This window comes from Poecilia formosa, unplaced genomic scaffold (assembly GCF_000485575.1).
Source record: "Poecilia formosa unplaced genomic scaffold, Poecilia_formosa-5.1.2 Scaffold56, whole genome shotgun sequence".
In the NCBI taxonomy this organism is placed as follows: Eukaryota; Metazoa; Chordata; class Actinopteri; order Cyprinodontiformes; family Poeciliidae; genus Poecilia; species Poecilia formosa.
In genome coordinates, this window is record NW_006799995.1 from 1742333 (window position 1) to 1766940 (window position 24608).

The 24608-nt window shown below is 39.5% G+C and overlaps 1 long non-coding RNA gene across 1 annotated transcript in view; it reads left to right on the plus strand.

Annotated features, from left to right (window-relative positions):
* Positions 1–16887, plus strand: part of LOC103138965 (uncharacterized) — a 42012-nt gene extending 25125 nt beyond the window's left edge. Inside the window, exons 3-4 of the long non-coding RNA XR_476351.2 lie at positions 16543–16636; positions 16718–16887. This is a non-coding gene — a long non-coding RNA (uncharacterized LOC103138965). The remainder of the gene's footprint in view (positions 1–16542; positions 16637–16717) is intronic.
* The last annotated feature ends 7721 nt before the right edge of the window (positions 16888–24608 follow it).

The following is a 24608-nucleotide window of genomic DNA, read 5'->3' on the forward strand; positions in this document are numbered from 1 at the left end:
ACAACACTATTCAATGCCCTGCCTCCCCGCGGCCTTTTCTTTCTCTTGTGTGGTCACATGCTCCAACACAGGTAAATAGGAGGGCGAGCAGCACTGTTGCTTTACTTAAACCGACCAGCCCTTCTACTTACTTTTTGTGCAGAAGATATTCATGTAGAAAATGCGCACACTCTTTCCTCTAATGCAGCGGGTCTTGGTGTTGTATTGGATTTATTTCTAGCAGATGAAGCGTGCAGCTCTTAGAGAGTTTCAGGGGCTGTTAGATATCGAGTTATCCTTGTGAAACTATTTGATTTGGAAATGTAGGCCTGATGCTTAATCACACATGAAATTTGCAGGCTAAATCAGGACACTTGTTTCACCGAAAACTTTGTGAAGATTTTAACATTTAAGAAGATTCCACTTGACCTTGACACGTATGCAAATGTTCTGTTAGTCTTTAAGCGCATAAAATACACTGTTGGCCACATTAATTGGTGCTCCTGGGAATAAAATTGTGCAAAAATTTTTTTGATTTTATTGCAGTAACATAATCTTGCATTGAAAGCTAAAAACTTAATCCTTTATTCATGAACATGCATTTGTTTAGTAGTTTGAAAATAATCCCGCTTAAAAATTTGTTGCAAATTTGTTGGTACTTCTGAATTTAATATTTTACTACCTTCTTTTGCAGTCATTATACAAGTGTGTTCAATTTTGCATTTCCAAAGCACTGCCTGGATGAAATATTTAGTCATAATGGTATTTCAAGTGCTACGTATGCAAATTTTGAATTCGAATGATATATCAGGCCTGTTGGCTAATTGTTCTCTTTCTTTGATGCTAATTTTTTTATATGAGTATATGTTGGCCAAAATGGTGAATCTCAGAATGGCAGAGATGTTATCATGGACAACATTAAAAAGAATCAGGAAAATGTAAGCTGTCAATTTTGTCTTATAATTGCAAGTTTATTGCAATTTTATGTTTTCTCTTTGGTACTTTTTCTTTCACTTTCTAAATAATTGGACCGTGCAAAGATGCATTTTTTTATTATTCCTCTTTGCAAAATCTGGACGGATCTTCCTGGTTGCCCCTCTGTGTATTTCCTCCCAAGCTTAGCCCTCATATTGTCTACTGGGTTTAGGTCTGGGAACTGAGATGGTCATGACAGAAGGTTTATCTTGTGAACCATTCCTATGTTGGTTTGGACAGTTTTTCAATTGAAAGACCTTATGATTCACCTGAGTTTTAGTTTAAAATTTCCTTGTGTTCCAAAGAATTGATGCTACCCATCAGCAACGGGACAAACACACCCATAGCCACGCGGACACTCCACCACAATTAACAATGGGCATGAGGTACTTTTCTGCGTTGTGGTATTGGTGCCAGAATATAGACTATTGCACACCCAGCGGTGACTATATCGCAAGAGGCTACATCCACTCTGAAGTAGACTACACATCTGTTTTATGATAGACTGCCACCAGTAACTGAGCGGCCACAAATGAGAGTGAAATTTTCAAACTTTTAACACATCTTTGTCTACATTGTCTGTAAACATTTATCCGTTTACAGACAAATGAGCAAATACTCAAGCATGGACCTGTACCTCAGTTTAAGAATCACTTAGACGTCTGATCGTATGTTCTTGCTGCTCTATGGTTCAATAGCGGAAGGCCAGATGTTTGACCTGACTAGTGTCTATAAATATGCAACCAGAAAACCCAAAGAGATGGTTGGACAATGTTTTGTGCAATCCACATCTCAGGGCCCACTTTCCCACTCAACACTCAGGATGTTGTGCCCAAGGGCATATTGCAGTTAAGCTGGGAAAGGTGCAGAGCAGGACAGCACCTCATTTGTATTCTTTTGGAAACAGATGCTCTTTTGCATTAATGACCTCTAACTCAAACATTCATAAAGTGCTATTGGATTTTTTTCTTTTCACTGGTGGGGTTAAGAAGCATGACCTGGAAGGTCTGAAGGTTGTCAGCTTCTCGCTCTCTGGTTGCTTTCTTCCCCTTTCTTCCCCTTTTTCTTTTTCTCTGTGTTTGGACGATCCGGTGACATCACAGCAACTCTGCTTCAAATTGGATGCAGAGAGTGAGAAGTTCAGCAGTGGCCCTGGGCACTGAATATTTTTCCATTTATTTACGGAGAGTGGAGAAGAAGAGTGAGGGGGAAGCAGCCAGTAAACTGATTGAATACATTAAAGATTAAGTAATAAGTAATCAAAATAGGTCCTTCTCTGTTTGCGTATTCAGTCCAATCTAATGGTTACAGGAACTTTATCTTTGATTTAGTGGAACCTCCTTCAGATATTGGACTATTGTGATGAAGAAAAAAAACAGTATATTGTCATGGAACATTAATTCTTAACTTCTAAAAGTGTCTTGACTTTTATATTTGGAAAGTTGCTATTTTTGCTATGATTTTTAATCCAGACCATTTTCAGAGTTTTTAGGATACATCACATTTCTTCAATTTTAACTTCACTTGCTCTTAATTAAATCTATATTTATTAAGTCTCAAAAAGTGGGTTCACATCTTACCTGGATCTGTTGTTACCATGGTCACTTACAATGAAAACCTGAATGGCTCTGGAACTGACTCAGTAACATGACGACATTGCCTTTTTGCCAATTAATGCTCTACAAAAGTGGAAAAATCTTTTCCTTTTCACCTAGCTACACTGGTAAATCTTGCTGTTCCAGATAGCAAGAACACATTGACCCACAGATATATTCAAGCTACAAGCTGCACATCAGAAAATAATGTAGCTTTCACTTAATTAAGCTCTACTTGTCATTGTCAGAGTGTTTGAGTTAAATGACAGAAAGTTAACTTAAAGAGTTTTGCACAAATATAGAGACCGAAGCTTTCTTTGCTGGTCAAACAGGTGATACTTAATACATTTAATATGGAGACACATTTATACTTGTATGAAATTATGCTGCTTAGATAAGATAACATAATTTATTAGTCTCCCATAGGAGAAATTTGTCTAGAAAGCAGGGGTAAAAACTGCAGTACAACAATAAGAACAGAACATCCACAAAGGACAATAGCCATTAATAAATACATAAAAACAAAAAATACGTAAAAACACAAATGTCAGATCGGCAGTATAACAATTTCCATTGCATCCTCTACATGCTACTCTTGATCACCATCTGGGCCTCCCATTAGTTTGTCCAGGCCCCGCTAGTCAGCCCGTTATCAGGCTAATGGAGAGTGGTACAAACGAATGTTTCAGACGGTTATATTGACACAAAGGAACCCTGTACCTTCTTCCTGAATTCATGAGAGCATATTCTGATACGAGCACATGTGACCTGTCAGACAAGATGTTCTGAGCTTGTATGATGGTAACCTGTTCAAACAGGTGTTGTGGGGAGGATAGACCCAGAGTGTTAATGATCTTATTTGCCATCTTCACCAGACTTTGGGTTTTTAATTTAACAGTAAGATTTCAAAACCATCCAGTAATGCCATATCTCTGATTAGACTCGACAGTTGCTCTACAAAAGATCAACATAATCATTTTGGAGACGCCACACAATTGAAGTTGTCTAAGAAAATAGAGACGCTGGTGAACCTTTGTGGCTACACTTGTCACATGTGTGCGCCAACTCAAATCGCCATCTTAAATATTAACCATGTCTGGCTATAGGTCACTGATTAACTTAGGATCCAGAAATAATTCAACAGTTTTCGAGGTGTTTATCTGTAGTTTATGAGAGTCACGCCAAAATGCGAACTTATCTATGGCACCTTGTGGCACAGTTGATTAATGGATTTTTACAGCCAGCTTTCCTACCACCTCTTTATTTTGATCTATGTTACAAATGCACATTTTTACATTGAGTACATATCTATAGTTAGTAGTCCTGTGCTGACTTTCTGTGTTGTGCACTACTTGTGTACAATCATTGTGCAAATCAAGGATAAGAGTTGAAAATTAGCAATAGCTATAAACCCTGTACGGCAAATCAGTTTCACTCTGTTTTGTAGCCATTTCTAGCTCTATTATCTCTATACAATACATTTTTGTTTTATTTTATTTTTTATTTGTTGGTTGAATGAGTTTTCTTTTCTTCCATGGACTAAGAAGAAAAGCTGTAGTTGAGAGAAGCTCACAGTCACACAGGCTGACGCACACACAGCATGTGCTGCAGTACGCAGCCTGTGCTCACTGTGTCAAGTCCACACTCTTGTTGCAGTTATGGCTCTAATCAACACATCTTTCTGGTTATCAGCACCAAGCCCTCAAGAAAAACTGCAGTGGCTTTTAAGAAAGAAGACTTTTGGAGTGACTTGGACAATGGCCTTATACAACCTTCCCAGAATAATAGCTAGAAAAAAAATTGATTGTTGGACTGGTAAATAAGTGTTTGGGGTTTATATCCTCGAAATGCGGCAAGTGTGACGGAGTGAAAGAGAAACTGTTTAGCCACCATAAAATACAGAGTGAGGGTTTGATGCCAGGAATCAGTTTCTCTCGTCACTCAGCCAAACCAACAACGCAGGGGAAGAGGAAAACTAACAGTGTGCATTTCACACACATTCCTCCTTAAATGAAATGACCAACTAGAGGCACAGGCTTTCAGGTAGGACTCACAGGCTGCAATAAATGCCGAAACCCTGAGCGGTGAAGAAGTCACTTTTAATCATTCCTCACTAGCTGTACCTATGGTGTGAGGTTCCGATGGAGGCGGGTGTTTTTTGACGTTATGAAGGTGTTGTGCCTTGTTTGTTTGGTGGATTTGTGTTAGCCCAGACTCACGGTTTTGCCTCTTAACAGATGTAGCCCAGAGAATGATCATTAAACTGGCCACCCATGTAATCAGCATATTAAATAAAGTGCACATTAGAGAAGGCAGGTCTTTGTTTTACCAGACCCTAAGCAAAGAAATTATGCTGCCCAGTTTGAGATAGATTTGATGGCTTCTAATTGTGTCTGCCTCTTTTTAATAATGCCCTGTGTACAATGCAAGGCTGTGCTTTATAGGTCTGTTTGGGTCCAAGCGCCAAGCCATTACTAGGGGCCAAAATGGGCCATAAAGTTGGGCCAAGTCTAATTATGAGACTTTATAATGTAAAGTATTTTGGAAACCGTCAACATATACATTTTTTAGTGATATCTAACCTACATTTTTCATGGCAATTAACATAAAACAGCCAGTAAGTGGTGACTCGCTGGGATATTTCCTCCATCAAAGACCTACACTGACGACCGGCCTTAGCCTAATTTTTATTTTCTAATGGTCCTAGTTTCAACATATGGCCCATTCTTCACTGGCCTTTCCGACTCGGGGTGGTGAACTTTATTTCACTTACATGCTTGCATGTGGAATGATTAGCATAATTGTCCCGTGTTCCCATATGGCTCATATCGATAGTAGAGCAGAACTGCATATCAAAGAGGACTTTATAATCACCATAATTGCAAGTGAGGATGCAATTAGGCATATTATTACGTTATTACTGTTGATTTTGTTTTCCATGCTTACCAGAGTGGAGGAAAGGGAAGAGAAATGGAAGAGATTGTGCCGAATGTGAGAATTATACTTATTTAACTGTTCACCTTGGTGGTGTTAATTCTTAACCTGCACTGACACCATTTCCTTGGCCTCTTCCTAGAGGTTAATATATATAATAAAAGTTAATAATTTAGAAAAGCTCTCTCTAGCCTGGTTTGTCCCACCAGACTGAATTAAGCTTCTCACTGGACTCGGCCTCTCTCTGTGTTCTTTTTTTTTTTTTTCTTCTTCTTCTTTCTGCTCTTGACGATGACATGTGTGGACCGGTAAATTGCTTTCTTATGTTAAATGTTCGCACTGCAGACTGCAAATTGTTCTTTGTGGTTTTGTCTGTCCTGCTTTGTCTTAAAATCTTCTAGCTGCAGCCAAGGATTGTCCTGCAGCTAGCAGCCTGCCACCTTTTCAGGTCCTCACTGTTTTCACCTTTCTTATTTAATTACATTAACAGGACATTTTATATTTTCTGTGGTGGCTACTCTTTGATTAAAGTTGATTTTATTACATTAGCAGAGAGTTTAAGATTTTGTTCTGATTTCTTACATTATTCTAATGTATTCCTTGTTAGCAAAGCTATTGGAAGCTAACTACTAAATTTTAGAAAAAAAAAATTCAAACCACAGAAGGTGAAGTTAACATAACAGAGATAAGTCATGACTTTATCCAATGTCTTGCAAGGAATTTTTGTGAGCTGTCAACCAAAATGATTTAATTGAGATTGATGCAACATTGCACATTTCAATTTGACATGTTGAAAAATTCATAGCTAGAGGTACATGTTAGGCAGTGCTGAGGTTCCTAGCTAAAACCTTGCCGACAAAAAATGGAAAATAAAGAAAGGGGAAAAAATGGTTAAACGTGTTTTTATATCATCTTTGATGGATAAATCGAAACCGCTGCAAAATAAAATGCATCCAAATAAGATACAAAAATAAATCTAGAATTAACAGACGCTGACCGAAGTGCCTTCCAACTCAATAAGGTGAAATAAGATAAACAACAATAAGAACAAGAGAACAAATAAACATTTGAAAAGGTTAAAAATTGCAAATGCACACCATAAACTAGCACTAAGGAAGAATCTGAAACTCTGCTAGAATCAAAAGCCAAAGGATAAAAATGGGACTTGAGCAAAGATTTTAAACGTCTTATCAATCTCAGCGATCCATTCATGAAAGGGTAGATGATTCAAAAGTTTAGGCGCACATTTTGCAAAAGAACAAAATCACCGGTGAGATGCATGTCTTGGAAAAGTGATATTTTTTTCATTTTCCCTCCGATCAAGTTTTTTAACCGCGCACTTTTAATTTATAATCCATGTCATCGTGACTCCCTGCACGCAGACTTATTTCTCTTTAGGATTGGAAAGACAAGAGAAATTGCTGTTCAAGTAAGCCAGACATGTGAGAAAATAGCTTCTCAACACAACATGGTCATAAGTACAGGCATAAAAATAATTAAAATGTTTTTAACAACTGGAACCGTGACGGTCCGATATCAGCCAAGCAACAAGTATCAGATTATATCACCCTGCATCTAAAATATCCAATAAAAGCACAGAGATAGAAGCACTTCGCTCCAGAACTTCACTGCAGCATTTCTGTCCAGCAGCACTTTGCATCCTGCATGCTGACCCATTGGTAAAACTGAATGGGTCAGTTAATCTCATACCTGTTGTTGTTGACTATTGTTCTCTGCATAATATTACTTGATCAAGCTTTTTCTCATAATGCAAAAAAAGTAATACAAGTATAATTTGTGCTGATATCGGATTGGGTCAACATCGGTATCGTCAGATACTCAAAGCTGCAGTATCGGTAAATTGTATTGGCACAGCCATAACTGTGACAAACAAGGCCATATAAAGTCTTGAGTTTATTTTACCAGCTTGGACGTGCTAAAATGTTAGATCAAGAAGAAAATGCTGATGCCGCTGTAGAAGTGCTGCTGTAAACAGTTTAATATCGGGGTCTTCTAGTCTGCATAACAACCATTTATTTGAATCCTTTTGTACACATTTTTAACAAGATTAAAACTATTAATGAGTACTCTTTTCTAAAATCTCATATGACTCTTTTTTTAATTCAACAAAACCTTAAATTTTTTTTTACTACCTTATTAAAGATCTTTCAATGTGATGCTTTCAAAAACCTTAACTAGAAACATTATTGATGACTATGAAATGCTGTTTTTCTCCTTAATGTCCTCTTGTGTGTGGACACTCGGTTGCGATGGTACAGTGAAATTTGTTTTGGCTCCAAGCTTCATTTCATTTCCTCGGATGCCCCGAGGAAGGCAATTCAGCAGTGTGTCCGCGCATACCTCCGTGCAGCATGCGAGCATAATATGTAACTTGTTCTTTGTAAATGATAAAATGATACATATTTGTATGTTCTGCCGTACGGAGATTATTAAATTTTCTGCGTATCCGTGAGTGCAGACAGATGTGCATGGAAGCGTGACGGCAGCATACCTTGCACGCAGTCACAGCCGAGGCCTCGGGGCGTGTTTGCGCAGGGTGACAATAACCCCTTTTTATTCTGCTTCTGCCTTTACCAATGTTTTGATTTCTACTTAAAGTTTTATGTCAGTGCCCTCCCTCAAGGGTGCCATTACCTTGTATGCTAATAGAGCTATGCATATTCTATTACGGCTGTCAGGGCAAGATAAGGGACACATTCAGCAAAGGAGCACTTAGGGGCCAATGAACCCAGCGAGGGGTCCTGCTGCTCCTGCATTATCAGTCATCTTCACATCTGAATAGAGCTGGCTTATGGGCCTTCTCTCTTCCCTTTGCCTCTCCGCACAGTAATGACTAAGGACTCTCTTCCGTGATAATCAGTCACTGGGAAACCGCCCGATCCCTATCTCATGCACACCCAGACACAGACGGCCACGTGCACGAGTGCGCACGGACACGCATGGCGAAACCGCGCACAGCTGCACGCTCCATCTGAGCCGACCGCAAAGAATTCAAAAGCAGGGCAATAACACTAACACTGTCACACGGAGACAAACATGTCTCATTTGGGGTCAGTTTGGATGGGGCTAAGTAGGCCTTTATTTTCAGACTGACTGAAGTCTTCTCTCCCGCATAATGGTAATGAAGCCATATGGTATGTGGAATTGGATTACTAACAAATGTTCCATACCACCGTCTTTCCCCTGGCCTCTCTCGCATTTTTTTTTCTCTATGTCGCCCCCTCCTCTTCTCCATCTCCCACTCTTCAGCTTTCCCTCCTCTGTGTCGCTGTCCCCCTAATAAAGCAACCATTCGAAATTGGAACAGCATGTTGTCTAGGAGTGAGCACCTCATTTATAAGATTAAATTAAAAGCCAGCCATGCTCAGATGGTATTTTGCGACAATGAGGAAAGGAGGAGGAGGAGGAGGAGGGATGCGGGGGTTGCTTTTCTGTTTCAGCTGCACACAATCATCTTCCTGTCATGTGATTTTCTGGTTCCTGGTGGTGACACCTTTCATCCTGTCACCTGTTATGATGTGTCAAACGCCACACCTAATAGGCCAAGCTAATGTGTTCTAAGCGCTTGTGTTTTATTTAAGTTAGCCCTGCTTTGGAGCGTTGCGGAAGCTTTAACTAACTACAAGTTTGTGCCTCGTCACGGACGCAGTGAAAATGATATATCCCACTCTGGGTCAGAAAGGCCCAGCAAATTATGCCCTATAAATGGAAGAAAATTTCATTTTGCTCCCTACCTAAAAACAGCTGAACTTTTATTGAAAACGTGGAAGCGATTAGTTTAAGGGGCGTCTTTTAGTGTAATTCCCAAATGAAACGAGCAGACCCTGTATTTATGAAGCTCGTGGCACAAAGAAGGGAGCTCTTAATGAGGCAATTAAGCCGAGGGGTCGAGAGACTTTGATCTAGAGCACAGTGATTTTTACGAAAACATCTCACAGTGATAGATACTCATAACTCAGGGGCCTTAATTGTGCTTAATTTGTTTGGAATAGGAATGTGCTTTCAATTAGAGTGTGGATTTGGGCCTGCGTGTTTAAAGGTGGTTGTCAGGGAAAATTAAGAAGCAGCTTGGTTCCCCCGACTGTGTTGCTGTTTTTTATCACATGCAGCGAGTGCAAGATGAGACCAAACAGGAGATAGGCAAGGGTAATGGGGCAACGAAAACAGCTGGATTAGCTGAAGCCACAGATGGGTGAAGGATTGAACTGAGGCAGTTTAGGCTGTGCTGTTTATCCCAGTTATGTCTGGATGTCTGGCACAACAATAAGCACTTTACAAGCCTCGCATGTTCGCATTTTTACCATGCGGTATCACATAAAATAGCATTTTTGAAATATATTTCTTAATGTATTGCAGTCTAACTTCTAGTATGTTGCAATAAATTAGAAGTTACACTGCAATACATTAATAAATATATTTCAATAATACTATTCTATGTGATACTGCATGGTGAGGGTAACTTCTCAGACTGTCTGCTTGGGTATCCTGAATACAGGCCGGCTACCTGAATTTAAAACCTTAAGAGGTTCGGGTGATGCTTCTTTAGATCCCATAGCATGACATATACTGTGTTTTTCATCAGAAAATATTTTCAACCAGTCCAATTTTGTCTGTCTTGTAAGAAAGGAAGGAATGGTGAGGGCATTGTTTTGCCTAGCTGCTGGTGAATTCAGACGTTTATATGGACAAAAGCAATCAGAATAACTGGCCAATCAGACTAAAAATGCGTTATGTGAACCCCCCAATATTCTGATTGAATTCAGCTCGAATTCAATCAGAAGAAATTGGAAAACCAGGCACTTCATTCTGTATATTGATGGAGAAGAAAAACTGTTGATCTCTCATCCTCCAACGCAGGAAGACTAACGGCAGACTGCTGAGCCGGTAGCTTAATTTGTGAATGCCGTAACGTCTCAACTCTTATTTCCCGCTGGGTTCAGTTCTGCCGCTCAGGAAACGCAGAACAAACACTGCTGCTCTTGTTTTTATGTTCAACACAAACAGAAGAACAACTTCTTCTTCTGTGTGTGTGTTTTTTTTTTTTAGGAACATTTTACAACTCCGCATGTCAGTGCTTCTACTCTGAATGTAGCCTAGTGTATGTAAGCTCCACTTCATGATCAGATTATTTAATTTTGCAAGTGTAAAAAAAATCATTTTAAATGACTGAATCTGAACACATTTCAATCTGATCAAGCTAGCTATTGTGTCACTCTAGGCTGTATTCACTCTGACATCTCATCAAAAGGCCTGGCTTTTTCTCCCAGTCGAGTGAAATACTTGATCATTATTCACATCATATTTCTTTAAGTCTTTAAACAGAAATTTAGTTAAAGTAATTGCTAGCAAGGTCTGATATACGAATGTGTCAGTAAGTGAAAAGCAGCCAACTTTTAAAGAAAACCTGACAGGGTATCAGAAAGCCCTGATCTATGTCACTTTAGGCCACTTTAGTAGGTTACAAGGAAGAAGGCGATCTTATATGAGGTAAACCAAAAATGACGTAGAGAGAGTTAAACATATTTTTTTTCAAGGTTTTGTACATCAATGTTTAATAGTTGACTTATAGGAAGATTGCAGTAAAAAAAAAAAAATAATACGTCTTTGGTACTGAACAAACTTAGCTGGAATTTCTCCCGTCTTATTACTCCTTTGCCCTTTAAACCTTTTAATGCTGCATCAAACACCTGCCACCAAACATATTACTAATAGAAAGACTGAATCAGTGGCGGCTGGTGGAAAAAAAAAATTCTTGGTGGGGCCGAAGTGAGAGAATCCATAACAGAAACAGAAGACCGATGCATGGGTGAAGTTGCATAAAATTAACATTTATTGAAGATAAAGTTAACGGAAGGTATAATGGGATGTAAATATCTGTATCAGTGATGCAATCCAGATGCTTGGATGTGTTTATGTGCATGTGAGAGTGTCGGGATGCCAAAATAAGGACGAACTTAAATGTGCATCAGGACGAGACAAGGCCTTATGCACATTTCTCTCGCTCCCCCTAGTCTACTACTGTTCACTTGTTGCCATTTTGTGACTGACAGTCGTTTTCCAACAAGTGTCATCTAGTTATGGTGACAAATGGGGCTTCAACTGTTAATGTATCTTCTTCGCCGGAATAGCACGTTTGCACCTCTTTCTCTCTGTGTGTGTTTGCACGGTAACGAGAAGCTGTCAGAGCAGACAGAGAGAGAGAGAGGAAGACGAGAGGCTGTTCCGTGCTGACAGGCCGATGGTCTCTCTCACTGTCTCCTGAGGTCTTCCACTTCACAGCCCATTACACCCGTCTCTTCCTATCAGTGCGTCGTCTGTCATTCACCGCACTCCAACATCTGCACCCTCCCTCTCTTCCTCCTCGGGTCTCACTTTCACCGGCGCACGCTCTCATCTCTCTGTGCCTGTCTGCCATGTTGGCGGCTTGTCAAGCGTCAGGTGCAATCCCGTCTGACTGATCCGCTGTTGCATGCGTGTGGGTGGAAAAGCAGCAAAGTGACGTGTCCCTCGCTGGCTCCTTGTTCTCCCACGTCCCAGCCTCCTTCCTGGTGGCTGTCTGCATCGGTAATGCTCCTGTTTGTCTGTTTAGAGGCTGGCAGCCCCTCTTTTAGTCTCTCAGGAGCTGTTGGGTGAACTCTCCTCAGCTTAGATACTTGGCAGCTATTTACAGCCGCTCGGGACAGAGCCTTTGCTGGTCCCAATTGTTAGACCAAAGCTGCCGCTGTTTGACAGGCGAACATGGGTGTCAGTCACCTCTCAGTGCCGGGCTGGGTTTGTTCCAGTGTTTAGGTGTGTTAATTCAATGTGTTTATTTTTGAGATTTTCTGTGTTCAGTCCCGTTTTCCTGTAAGTCTCTGTCCTGTCCTCCGCGTTGATTGTTTCCCAGGTGTGTCTCATCCCCTTGATTACCCCGTGTGTATTTAAAGCCACCTGTTGTCCTTGTCTCTCGTTGGATCCTTGTCGTATGTCATGTATTGCCTGTTTCCCTGTACTGTTCTCCGTTGTTCCGTGCTTTGGATTATTATCAATAAACTCATCATTTTCACCTACCTCCTGGGTCCGCCTGCGTCCACATCCTCAACACAAACCACCGGTCATGACATTCAGGGTTTGTGGTCCATGAACTGGGACTGTTCATGGACCACAAATTTAACTTTACTTTTAATAATTGTCTTTAGTTAAATTTAGTGGATTGAAGTCAACATAGTTATAGACGAAACTGGAGATTTTGATGCAAATAAGGCAAAGCATTACAACTATTGACAGGTGAAGTCAGTAACTATCACTTCACCGTGGCAGCATATTAGCTCGAATACTTCAGGTATCAAGTGCATGTTCCGTCTTCAAAGTCGATGTGTTAGAAACAGATCAGACAGGTAGAGATGAGCCAGTTTGACAAGACTGGTATCAGTCAGGTTCACAAGTTTTAAAGCCTCAATTGAGGCTTCATCTGCAGTAATGGGGGCACTGCCCAAGTTTCACGGTGAAGAAAGAACTGAGCCAAAAAGCAAAGCTGTCAATTTTCTCTGTCTCCTTCACTTCTGATTACGAGGTACGGATTGTGACTAAAAGAATTAGATTCTTTTACATCGTATCTATTTTATCATGTTGAGATTAATATAATTATGCACTCACATGTGTCCGTTTACCCTCGGCCGACATTCATTTGCCAAACTCTGTCTTGACATAAGAAAGATATAAAGATTGTAAATGTCAAATTAAACATGTTTATCTTGTTTATTTTTTTAGGATTATAACCAACGCTACATCTTACATTGTTTTGTGAGGAAGCTGTGAAAAGTCAACAGTGATTTGTGTCTATACATTACTTTTTTTTTCAAAATTAAATTTGATGTATGTAGCACCAATTCACAATAAATGTCGTCTTTACAAAAAATAATTTCATTGTTTCAGTAACAACTGTTCCTGAAATTTGCTCTGCCAGTGAAAAAGGGTAAAATTTAGTTGATCCTGCGAAACGGCAGCTCGGCTGACCTCCGTGGGGTCGATCTGCAGCAGGCTCAGTGGTGTGATACAGTTGCTGCAAACGTTCAATCATTTATTGACTGACATTTGTTCACAAGGTGACGTTACTCCGGCTTATTCCAGCTCTAAGTAGGCCATTTGCAGCGCTTTTATGTGGTCTGGTCAGCCCTGATTGTGCAAACATGTGTGAAAGATTCATATAGAGCTCCCTTTGTGGCAGTGGACCACACAATTATTTTTGACCTGTTAAAGAGATTTCGGTGAGAGAAGCGAACACAGTCCAGATTTGAGTAGAATCACATTTGAACAAGAGCTTTACTCAAGTGAGTTGAAGCACTTGTGAAATAAAATATCAATGTTTAAAAAGCAAATTTGAATGTTTACTTTTTACATTGTCCTTTCTTGAAGTTGCTGATTTTATAGTTAAACTTTTTGTGTTCCTGTTCACACTTGGACCAGAATGAGGTTCTCATGTTTATGATATCCTTACATAAAAATACCACAGTTTTATGATATTAACACAAAATTATCAACAAATGCTCAACTTGATCAAATTTGTTGTATTCAAAACATGAAGTTGTGAACTGTAAGGTTCTTGGAAATGAAATTAGTCCTCTGTGTGGTGGATGGCAACCAGCTGCACATCAGTATAATAAATGTTAAGTCTGATGTTCTGCGCCTCAAAAGTCATCCTTGTTTCTCTGAAATTACATTGGTTGAGCTGTATTCAAGAAACTTTTGAACTTGGGGCTGGTTGTGCAGCAATTATCATTTCTTTGCTTTCTGGGTCCTTTAGCTGTCTAATTATTGTGAAACACAAATAAAAACCCTGCTGATTTGTGTCACCAAATCAGCAGGGAGGCAGTATTAGGTTTTATGTATTAAGTTTTAAACAGGCTCATGGTGATACGACATCGTTCTACTAAAGGTAATGGAACTATTTTCAATAATACTTTCACAATCAGGTTATATCACATTAAAGGGACCTAAACCATGGCCTTATACTTCCATTGTTTTAGTCCTCATACACCAGAGGCAGCTCAGCTCTGAGTGTTACTGTAAATTCTTATTGTCACAAACCGAACCCTTCATAACTCTTTTTTTTTCTGTCATCTTCTGTAGAAGAAGACAATCTAAGGGTTTCTCTTCAACAAAACAACCTCGTCTAACTGGAATGCAAAAACAAAAAAATAAATGTTTTAGGATATTTTTTTTTCTTTAAATAGCTGATTGCTTTGCTTGCGTGCTTTGGGGGGACGATCTTTCAAAACTGCTTGTCATTTATTGCACTTTTAACCACATTCCAAACAAGGCCCTTCAACCGATCCATCTTTGTCCCTCGTGGATTGGCATTTGCAAGCTAAGCAAAAACTGCTCGAGCCATTTCCTGCTTCATTCTCTGCTGGCTTTGTTGCTGAAGTGGTCTTGGCCTCCTAGAGAGAGAGAGAGGAAAAAAAAAGACTTTTAATTAGCTTGAATAATAGCCACGCATGTGTAGACTTAATCCCTATGCCTAACTCTGCTCCGTTAATGGTTTCCTTGTCACTCATGGGGTACTATGTGAAAGCACGATTTGCTTTTCACTTCCAACACCTTCCGCTTTTTTTTTTTTTCCTTTCCATCGTTGAACCTTTTTTTCCCCCACCCGCCATTCCACACACATCCATCCTCCTGCTGACCACAACAGGTCTTCTCTTATTCTTTGCTTTCTGGCCTGGTCGTTGTTTGATTGAACCTCCCAATAAAGATAAATCTGTCCCTCAATCCATCTTCTGGTAAAGCAATAGAAGCGATTACTCACATAATGTTCAAAGTGAGTATTCATGTTTTCTTGGTAATCCAGTTTGTTCTTGACTGACTGGATTTTTGTTTACTCCGCTCTCACTGTCGATTGTTTAAAACTCAGGAATAAAAAGTAAAAACAATTTTGAAAACCAGAGAACTTATGACAAAAAATATCTTTGAAATTGTCTCTTTTGGACAAATTGAATGAAGGTCTATTACATTTTGTTACATTTAATTTAACAACTGATGGATATTGACTGCATTCTAAATGTTTTTTTGGGGGGGGGTTTTTTCCTAGTTGAAAGTTTGGATTAGATTCTTCACTGGTTTCCAATGGGCTCATAGTTTGGCCCTCTGACAGCTGAAGCTTTATAGAAAAGTGCTTCACATGCAAAGAGCCTTAAGATGTAAATCGATAAGAGATGGAGCAGAGCAATGCATTTTCATTGCCGAGGCTCTGTGCGAACTGCCAGCGCGTGACCCGCTCCAGAGGGAGATGGAGCACAGCTCACCAATACCTAACCAGGAGCAATATTGAACCAGATTGCCCTTCCTGCTAATTTTTTCTGCCCCCCCCCCTGTTTCTATCTTTTTATGTATTGTTGTGTCTTTCAGGGCGTTTCTCCGTTTCTCTCGCTCTCCGAGTCTGAATGCCAAGAGGCATACAGGTACTGATTTAGCATTAAAAGTCAGCAAACAGCCATGGATGTCTATAGGTGAAAGTCACTGTCCCCTGCAGTTCCCAGTGCCTGGTATAAATCTTTTAAATTAAAAAATCAATAAATAGTTAATACAATAATAGGAATCTGTATAAATATTTAAGTATGAGGGTTGGAAGGGGATGGGGGGGAGCAAGTGTGTTCCTGAGTGCACACGGTATACACTAAAACACTATCTGAAAAACTCAGATAAAAAAAAAAAAAATCGATTTTGTGTCAGTAATTTGAAGCAATTTTTAATATAAGTCAGAGCTCCTCTTTATGCTGTTTTTCAAAAGTAATTTTTTTTTCTTTTTTTTTTTGATAATTTCCAGCACAAAATTCAATTGGTTGCTCTGGGATTTTGTGATGACATGGACAAGCGTATAATTATGAATTTAAAACCGACGTCTTATGCTCTCTGTCCAGCCAAGATATTTTGCTAAAATAGATGAGGAAACATTTCCGTCTCTGCGTGTTTAAAGTTAGTAGAACAAACGCAGGCCGCACTTTTCAGCTTCTTTTTGTAAAGGCTTTGAAACCCATGTATTGTGTTCCTTTCAATTCAGTGGTGCACTACTTTGTGTCGGTCTATCAAATGAAATCCCACGAAATTCATTGAAGTTTGGGGTGCCAACTTGGCGACATGGAAAAATTAAAAGGGTATGAATAATTTTCCCAATATCTTTATTTCCATATTGTTTAGATTATGTATTAAATTATATTCTGCTTCTTTGATTTCAGAGCCTGTCATTCTTGACTTTGGATCTCTTATTCTAAAATGTTTGCTGCATTTGGGTTCCTATCGTGAACTCCATGAACTTCATCAATCTATGAAATGTGTTTTAACGCTATAACTTTTGGGGTGGGGGAAATAAATAAATAAATAAATAAAAGCAAACCTCCTCTTAAAATCCACTACAACAGTTCTCTCTGCTTCCCTCTCTGCCTGTTTATCCTGCCATCCTTCTGTCTCTCTGACAGCCTAACGCCGTGTTCCCCATCTCTGTCGGGAGTTAATTTGGCAGAACAGTCTCGTTGCACACTGTGATCACCCGGTGAATACCCCCATAATTCTCTCTGCCTCTGCCTCTGCCCCTCATCCAGCCATGGAAATGACACCAAGCAGCTGACAGTTCAATTTAACCATAACAGATGAAGGCTATCATGCCGGCACCCGCGCGCCGAGCCCTTTTTCCTGTTGACTTTTATTTTTTAGCCACCGAGAGAAAGAGAGATGCTGCCTGAGCGCGTCCCACCGTTCCCCCGGCTCGACTAGACTCCAGTGGCGCCTCCTCTCCTCCTCATCACTGCCGGTCCTCTGGGGAGAGATGTTGCCACTCGTTTATGTGACTTTCTCTCAGTGCCCCCCTAATAGACACATAAACACACACAAAACATCCAATCTTCTCCCCTGAGTATGTATGAAGAAAATATATTTTTTTTTGCCCCTTTGACATGCAATGTTCTTCGGAACATAATATCTTAGTTTGATTTATAACTCCAGTTTTGATGCATCTCTGCTTGATGTTGTTACTCCATTATCAATCATGCGATACATATCCACCCCTCCTCTACCAAATGATAATATCCTTGCTTGTGCCTCTTTTCCATTATCCATCTGAGCTTTACATAAATCCACACCATCATTAGGTCAGTCAAAAGCAAACACATTATCCATTTCCTATATTTCTGTCTCTTTTGTTTTCCTGCATGATGCAGTGCTGCGACAATGCTTAGAAGAAATAATAATTCCTTCCAGAAGTACTCATATGCAGAAAACTTCCCATTTTGTTGTGTGTTTAGTGTGTTTTATTTGGCTTGTATTTGTGATAGACCAACAAAAAATGGTGCATGGTTGTGATCTGGTTTGCTGAATCATGAATTAGAGGAATTTTGCTTCTGGTCTATAAAGACCAGGTTTGTGTTGTGGTCAACCATACCTGTCCATCTGAGCTGTGGCCTTCCTGTCTGCTACTTTGACTCTGATTAAAGCTTTTTCCTGTCAGCTTGGGTCAGAGATCAGCCTTTTTTTTTACCTAGAGCTGACAAAAACTTTAATGACCCTTTGTAAAACAATAGTTTTATCTAGTTTGTTTGTGGTTAAATGAAATATCCTAATTCTTATGTTTTTAATCTAAGAAAAGTATTTGGGGAAAATGCAAATAAATAAATACATAAATAAATAAATAAAAATATTGCTACACTGTTAATCTAAGATTTTCATGTTGAAATAATTGAACCGAAATAATTGAACCATGTAAAGATGACTAATTATGAACAAATGTCACTCCGAGATGTTTGCGGTTGTAATGTTACAAGTATATGAAAAAAAAAATGAGAGGTGTGAAAAATGTTGCGAGGAGCTTGAAAACCCTAGTCAGTCAAAGATGACAAACTCTCCAAACAAATTTGAAATAAAAGACTTGGGTTTTCAGATCCCTGTTTAACTAGTTACCTTAATCTGTTATATATATGCATGATGATGTTTTAATCACTTAGAAATAAGTGAGTTTCCCAATCATATCTGGAGAAAGGATACCAAAGGAGACCACAACTTGTGCTAGGCATTGCACACACACACTTTTTTGATCTCTGCTTCTGTTTCAAGGAGACGGCTCTTCATCTTGGCACAGCTGTCAACCATCGCATCCATTTGTGTCATTCATTTCCCTCCCGTTCTAATAATGAGCTGCTCCTATAATAAAACAATTAGAGGGGGCATATTCACTGCTACACTCCTGTCCTGCCCCCTGTCCATCTGTCTTTTCATTTTCTCTCATGTCCATTAGCATTTTCAGACTTTTAAATGAGATTTTTTTTTTTTGTATCACAACCAACATCCATCCTGACAGATAAATGATAAGATGAAGACCCTTTAGACTTCCCAGGATTTTCAGATGTACTTTTCTATGCTACTGAATGTGTATGGATGTCAGTATGGATTAAAAGAGAGCCCAAGACAAAGAATAAAAATCTGAATCTTTCTGTGGTGTGGCGACATTGTAACTTCTTTTGTTCTCTCCTACCAACACGAATCAAATTGGTGGTTGCTGGTAGGAAGTCTCAGCTCCTCCAGCCATGACAGTCTGGTAGAGAAGCCGGCGTATAATCAAATACGCCGCTTCTCTGCCTCCAAATGTCCAATTTAACTGCTGGCACTGAGGCGATATATAAAGGTGGGCACACAGGGGTACACAGGTTTCTCTCTGCAATTTGATCTAATCAGCGTCTGATTCAGATTCAGTCAAGACACCATGTGAGAGAGTAGCTTTTCGAGCCGCACGCCAATCAGCCAACTAGCAGCAAGTGGGGCATCCAGCGCTTCTGGTGTGGAGTCGTGGCTTTCTATAATCACTGAGACAGAATGGGAACTTTTGGGGTTAACAAGGCTCCTTTTTTCCTACCTGCCAGGTGGTCTTGACACTTTTAAGGCTTACCTCAGCCGACCTATTTGGGAAATAACATTGTTTTACAGAACAGAGGGATATCTTTGGAACACCACAATGAAAACGGTGATGTAATAACATGGTTAGAACTAAAAGTAATATCTCCAAACCAGTTTTTTATTCCCTTTGAGCATATCCAATTTTGGAGAGTTTTGTATAATAGCAAAATAGTGGATGCAAATTTAGCAATTATAATTGTTTGATTAAGTGACAGAGCATGTATTCATTTAAGGAATTAAACCGTTATTCATGCAAATGACTATCGTCAACAGCCTTTCTTAAAAAATGGCAGACATTAATGATCAAATTCAGGAATCATAATAAAACTAACACAACAAATCAGATGTATATATGCAGTATATATTATTTATTTTATTCATCCTCAGAAAGAGGCTGAATAAAAATTGGGGTTGAAGTGTCGAGTTGTGAGATCCTCCTCAAAAATTAAGCAAAAATTATTTGTGCTTGATCACATAAATAAGCTCATAAGGTCCAAAATTAGCTATACCTCTGTCAGATATAGATTTAAAAATATTTTTCTTCCAAACGACAAGCTTACTTCTGACTGGAAATGAGAAAGGGATCTCTCAAAAGATGATATGATAGTTGTGCAAAAACACAATTGGACTGTTTTTCATTTTTGTTTTAATATTCAATGTAAAAATTGCAATTGATATCACAACAAAATCTGTCTTAAAATTGCAGACCCAGTATTTTGTGTGTTTTCACTGCCATTTTGACAATTTATCTTTGGTGATGAGCTCAAAGTCTACGTAGTAGTAAGGTCTCAGGTTGGTATTCCAGTATAAAAACATGCACGTAAAATAAAAAGCTTATTTCAAGCCCAACTCTGCTTGGACTGTGAATAATTTTGAGTTCACCAGTATTAAATCATGTGTGAAACCCTTTTTTTTCCCAGAATTAATTTGGTTCTGGTAAGTTTATTCATGTTGTGGCGATTTACAACAAATGCCACCTGAAGATCCTTCCCAGTTTCCACAGATCTACTTTGCATCCAGCTAAACTACATATAATCAAGTCAGTAGAATGGAATAGAATATTCTTTATCGATACAGTAAAGCCTACTCATAATGAAACAGCATTCATTCAATGCGCAGACATTGGTTTCGTATGTGTGTATGTGTCATATGTGAGGTTATTATCACCCTGTATGAGGAAGAAATCCCCACTCAGCACCTGGTGAGGATCAAACTGCAGGCCTAGCACTGTAATGTAAATGGAGGGGGGGGAGCAGCGGAGAGAAAGCGAGGGGGGGGAGACTTGTAAAGATTGTATTTTCAGCAGATTTTAGGCAAAAACATTCCTTCCCCTGCTTCATATGTCAGCTCTGTTTAAACATCGCTGTCTGCCTATCCCAACCCATGGTAAGGCATTTGAATCTTTAAGCACAGAAGAGAACGTGGAATGCATCCCCGTCACAGCCAGTGGTTAATGTTTAAAGAGAAAATAATGGAAATACAATGTCATATTCGGAAGATTCAAAAATATGCTTTATTACAGAGGGCAAATATGACTAAATAATATATTAGATGTGCATGTTTTACATCGCTGTGAATACCAAAGCACCACTGAATGGGCCGAATAGAGTCGAGTGGCAGGTAAACAAACAAGCAAACAAGATGTTTTAATGGATGCAGGACGACATGCAGCTTACCGGACAAAACGGCTCTGACAGTTTTGCTGTCTTGTCGATTTCTTGATGATGCTCTACTAATCTTTGGTGCCTTTTTCAACCAGCTATTCAGCACTTTGTACACAAAAGAGCACTGTGTGAAAAAAGTCCTTGCACCACAAGACAAAATGACACAAATGTTGGTTAAAATCTGATAATGTAATGTAGTTGAATCCCTTCTTCTCTGTTGTTTTGCATCTGTCCCTGCAGAGAAGAACTGAACATTAACAGATATGCCCTCAAAGCATTCAGTAGTGCTGTCCGTAAACTACATTTTAGAAGGTCAGCGCTGCCCTGAGGACAGCACTAAACTCACTGAAGCCTGTTCTAGTGTGTGAACAGTCATAACCATCTTAAGTGTGGCCTGTGGCAGCGAAACTGAGGGCAGCACTGTGTTCTCAGATCACCGACGTGGTCTCCTCGTCTTTTATGCGTGGCCAAAGTATCAAAGTAGTAAACGGTGAAGGCACAGCTTCCCCTAAGCAGTTCAAAACAACCAACAGGAGTGACTTACCAAATGTCTTGAAATGTGTGAAATCTGTGTTTTGCTGAAGTTTAAGATCTACTCTGCCTGCAGTCAAAGCCGGTAACACAAGGGGGAGCAACTCTACCAGAAGTACTCTCCTCCAAACAGCTGTGTAAGGTCGTACCACTTACAATGGTGTGTTTGAAGCTTATGTGTATTTGTGTTCTAACTTCACCAGGTCACTTCTGCAACATGATTTTGATTTTTTTTTCTTCCCCCTGACATTTATTACACTTTACCACTTCCCAAATCTCAGGATTATTTTAACTGAAATGTGTGGCAATTCAGGCCCTTCTAAAAAGTCAGAGTTAAACTGAAGGACGGTAATTGCTGACCAAAGGAGAAACCCGACGTTGGCTTTGGCTGTAAGAGTACAACTCTCACCACTCGGAGCTAAAAATAATCTGCACTGTCCAAGAACATGGAAAGGGAGAAAAAGGGAGGCTCAAGAAAACCAAGGCAACGAGACGATGGTGTCATTAGTTTTTATAGTTTTTGAAGGAAACACTAATAGGCCGTGGCTGGTAAACCATACCTGTAATTAGAGGAGCGTTGAGGTAGGGAATGCTATTTATTTGTCAGCTGTGTACTTGCCAGCTTTTGGTTGGTATTCCCACGCTTTGACTTTGATGGTTAAGGTTGTTTTTGGTATGTTTATTTATGTCACAGCCAAAAAGAGACATTTGATCTGAACACAATGCAACTAGTCGAAGATATTACAATGAAGTTATTGTAAGACATAGGTTTTGTTCTAATTCTGTTCATTTTTTGTCCCAAGTGCCCTGTTCTGGCAGCAAAGGCAAACTGTATGGTGGATCTATGTTGCTCTACACTTCCTCCTTTGCTTTATGAAATGGGGGTGGGGGGAAATATTCCAGTTAATTTTTTAAAATATATGACTAAACATGCAATGTCAGAATTCAAATTGAAGAGGCTGCAAACAATTGTAAAGAGAGAAACATGATAATATAAAAGAGGATAATAACAGGATTAGTAGTAATAAAGATGACACAAAAATTATGTTCCTACTGCACCAGCAGTCACACCACTAGAAAGGTTGCAGCTTTTACATACACATATGTGGATGTATTTGTGTGATTGTACTTGCTTCCATTTGTACAGATAACGTGTGCATAGATTTGTCTGTGCACGTTAATGTACAAATTTGCACAGAGAAGTTGTCGAGCATCACATTACACCTCTACCAAGCCGCGGAGCCCCCAATTCATCCGACAATGTCTTAGACCTGACATAATCTTCTTGTATTCAGTCATTTTATACAAGATTCAAACGTGGACAAAAACATGTAAAAAAAGAGACAAAATGAGGAACTAATGTAATTTTGGACGTAGCTGACATACACCTAATTTTAGTTACACAAGAGTTTTTATGAATCTTTCTTTTTAAGATGACATAACAGCAATAACAATAGTTATGACTCGCATAAGATTCCCAGCAAGTACACAACCATTTATAATGTCCAGACTGACATGGGAAACAAATGAAAAAGAATGTGTGTTTTTGGAAAGTTATGAGTATCATCAGCATGTGGTTGTGATTTGACCAGGAAGTAAATTAAATCCTCAGGTTAACTCTGCTATGCCTAATTTTGAAACCCTCTTTTTCAACTCTCGCACATCTCTTGGAGTCCTGTTATGCAAAATATGTCTCGTGCTCGAGAGTTGGTTGCGTGGGCGCACACAGCGTCGTGCTTCACCGCTGGAGTTTGATCACATTTGCTTAACTGATGAGCATCCAAATCAGGGATATGGTGCTGGGCCAAACATATTTTCATCAGATGCTGTGGTTCTCGCTCTGTTTTTGTCTTTTCCCCATTTTCCAATGATGAAACATTATCACCATAACCCAAACATGAACTGTGCTTAACAAAAACATTGTTAACGGAGAAAGTCATGATCCTGTGTAAACATTTTCACACATCTAGCCCATATTTTGTTATATTACTTTCGTCTCTCTTTGCTAGTCCTCTTAATCTGTCCTCTTTATGTCCATCTCTTTGGTTGAACATTTATTTGCTGGGTGATCAAGTTCAATGGAGCGTCCAAAGGAAGCTTGAACAGAAGCCAGTTTCGGCAGCCTTTCAAAGCCACGCGGTGCCTGTGCCCCCTAAGGCGACTGTAGCTGCAGGGTTTTCTTCATTAGTGTGGTCTCATTATCCAGTTTGATCAACAACTGTTCAACTTTGCTTTTAGATCTTTCTCTGATCAACAAGATAAGACAGCACCGGGATCTGTTTTGACACACGTGGTTGCTTTTTTGCTCAGTCACTCAGTTTCTTTGAACTGTCTTCTGTTGCCTCGAAATGAAATGCCAAGATATGGAAATTCAGATACTCATCTCTGTTTTTTTAACGTTCTCCCGAGGCTTAAAAGTCACAGTTCTGAGAAATTCCTGGAATCCAAAGTAACACACACTGACATTAGTCATTGATCTATTTTGTTTAAAGAAACACCACAGCTCATTTGAGAAGGAAAAGTCCTCCTTGCAGAATTCTTTCAGGCCCAACTCCGGCCCCCAGAGTATGCCGACAGATGACATATCTCCCTCCAAGTTAGGTTTATGTTAATGGGAGACCCTCACAGGTGGAGGTTTCCTCTTACACAAACACCAGCTCGTGATTGCCTCCACTTAGGGCCAGTAAAAGTTATAAATGATGACCGATCAGGTCACACTGTAAATTCAGTCCAGTCACTCTGATGGATGGCCAGGTCTAGGTGAGGACTGAGCCAGGTTTGGTACGTTTTAACAAGTGCTTGGTTTCCTCCCATGAGCTTGTGTCTGTCTGAAAAATCCTTCCAATGGGAAGTTGCAGTGGAACCTTTTTTTTTTTTTTTTTTCCTTTGGAGAAGAATCACATCTTTTATAATACAACATACTTTTTCCTGACTCAATCCTCCTTATCCGGTGCACCCTACTGTAATGTAAATACATTCTGCTGAGCCGTGG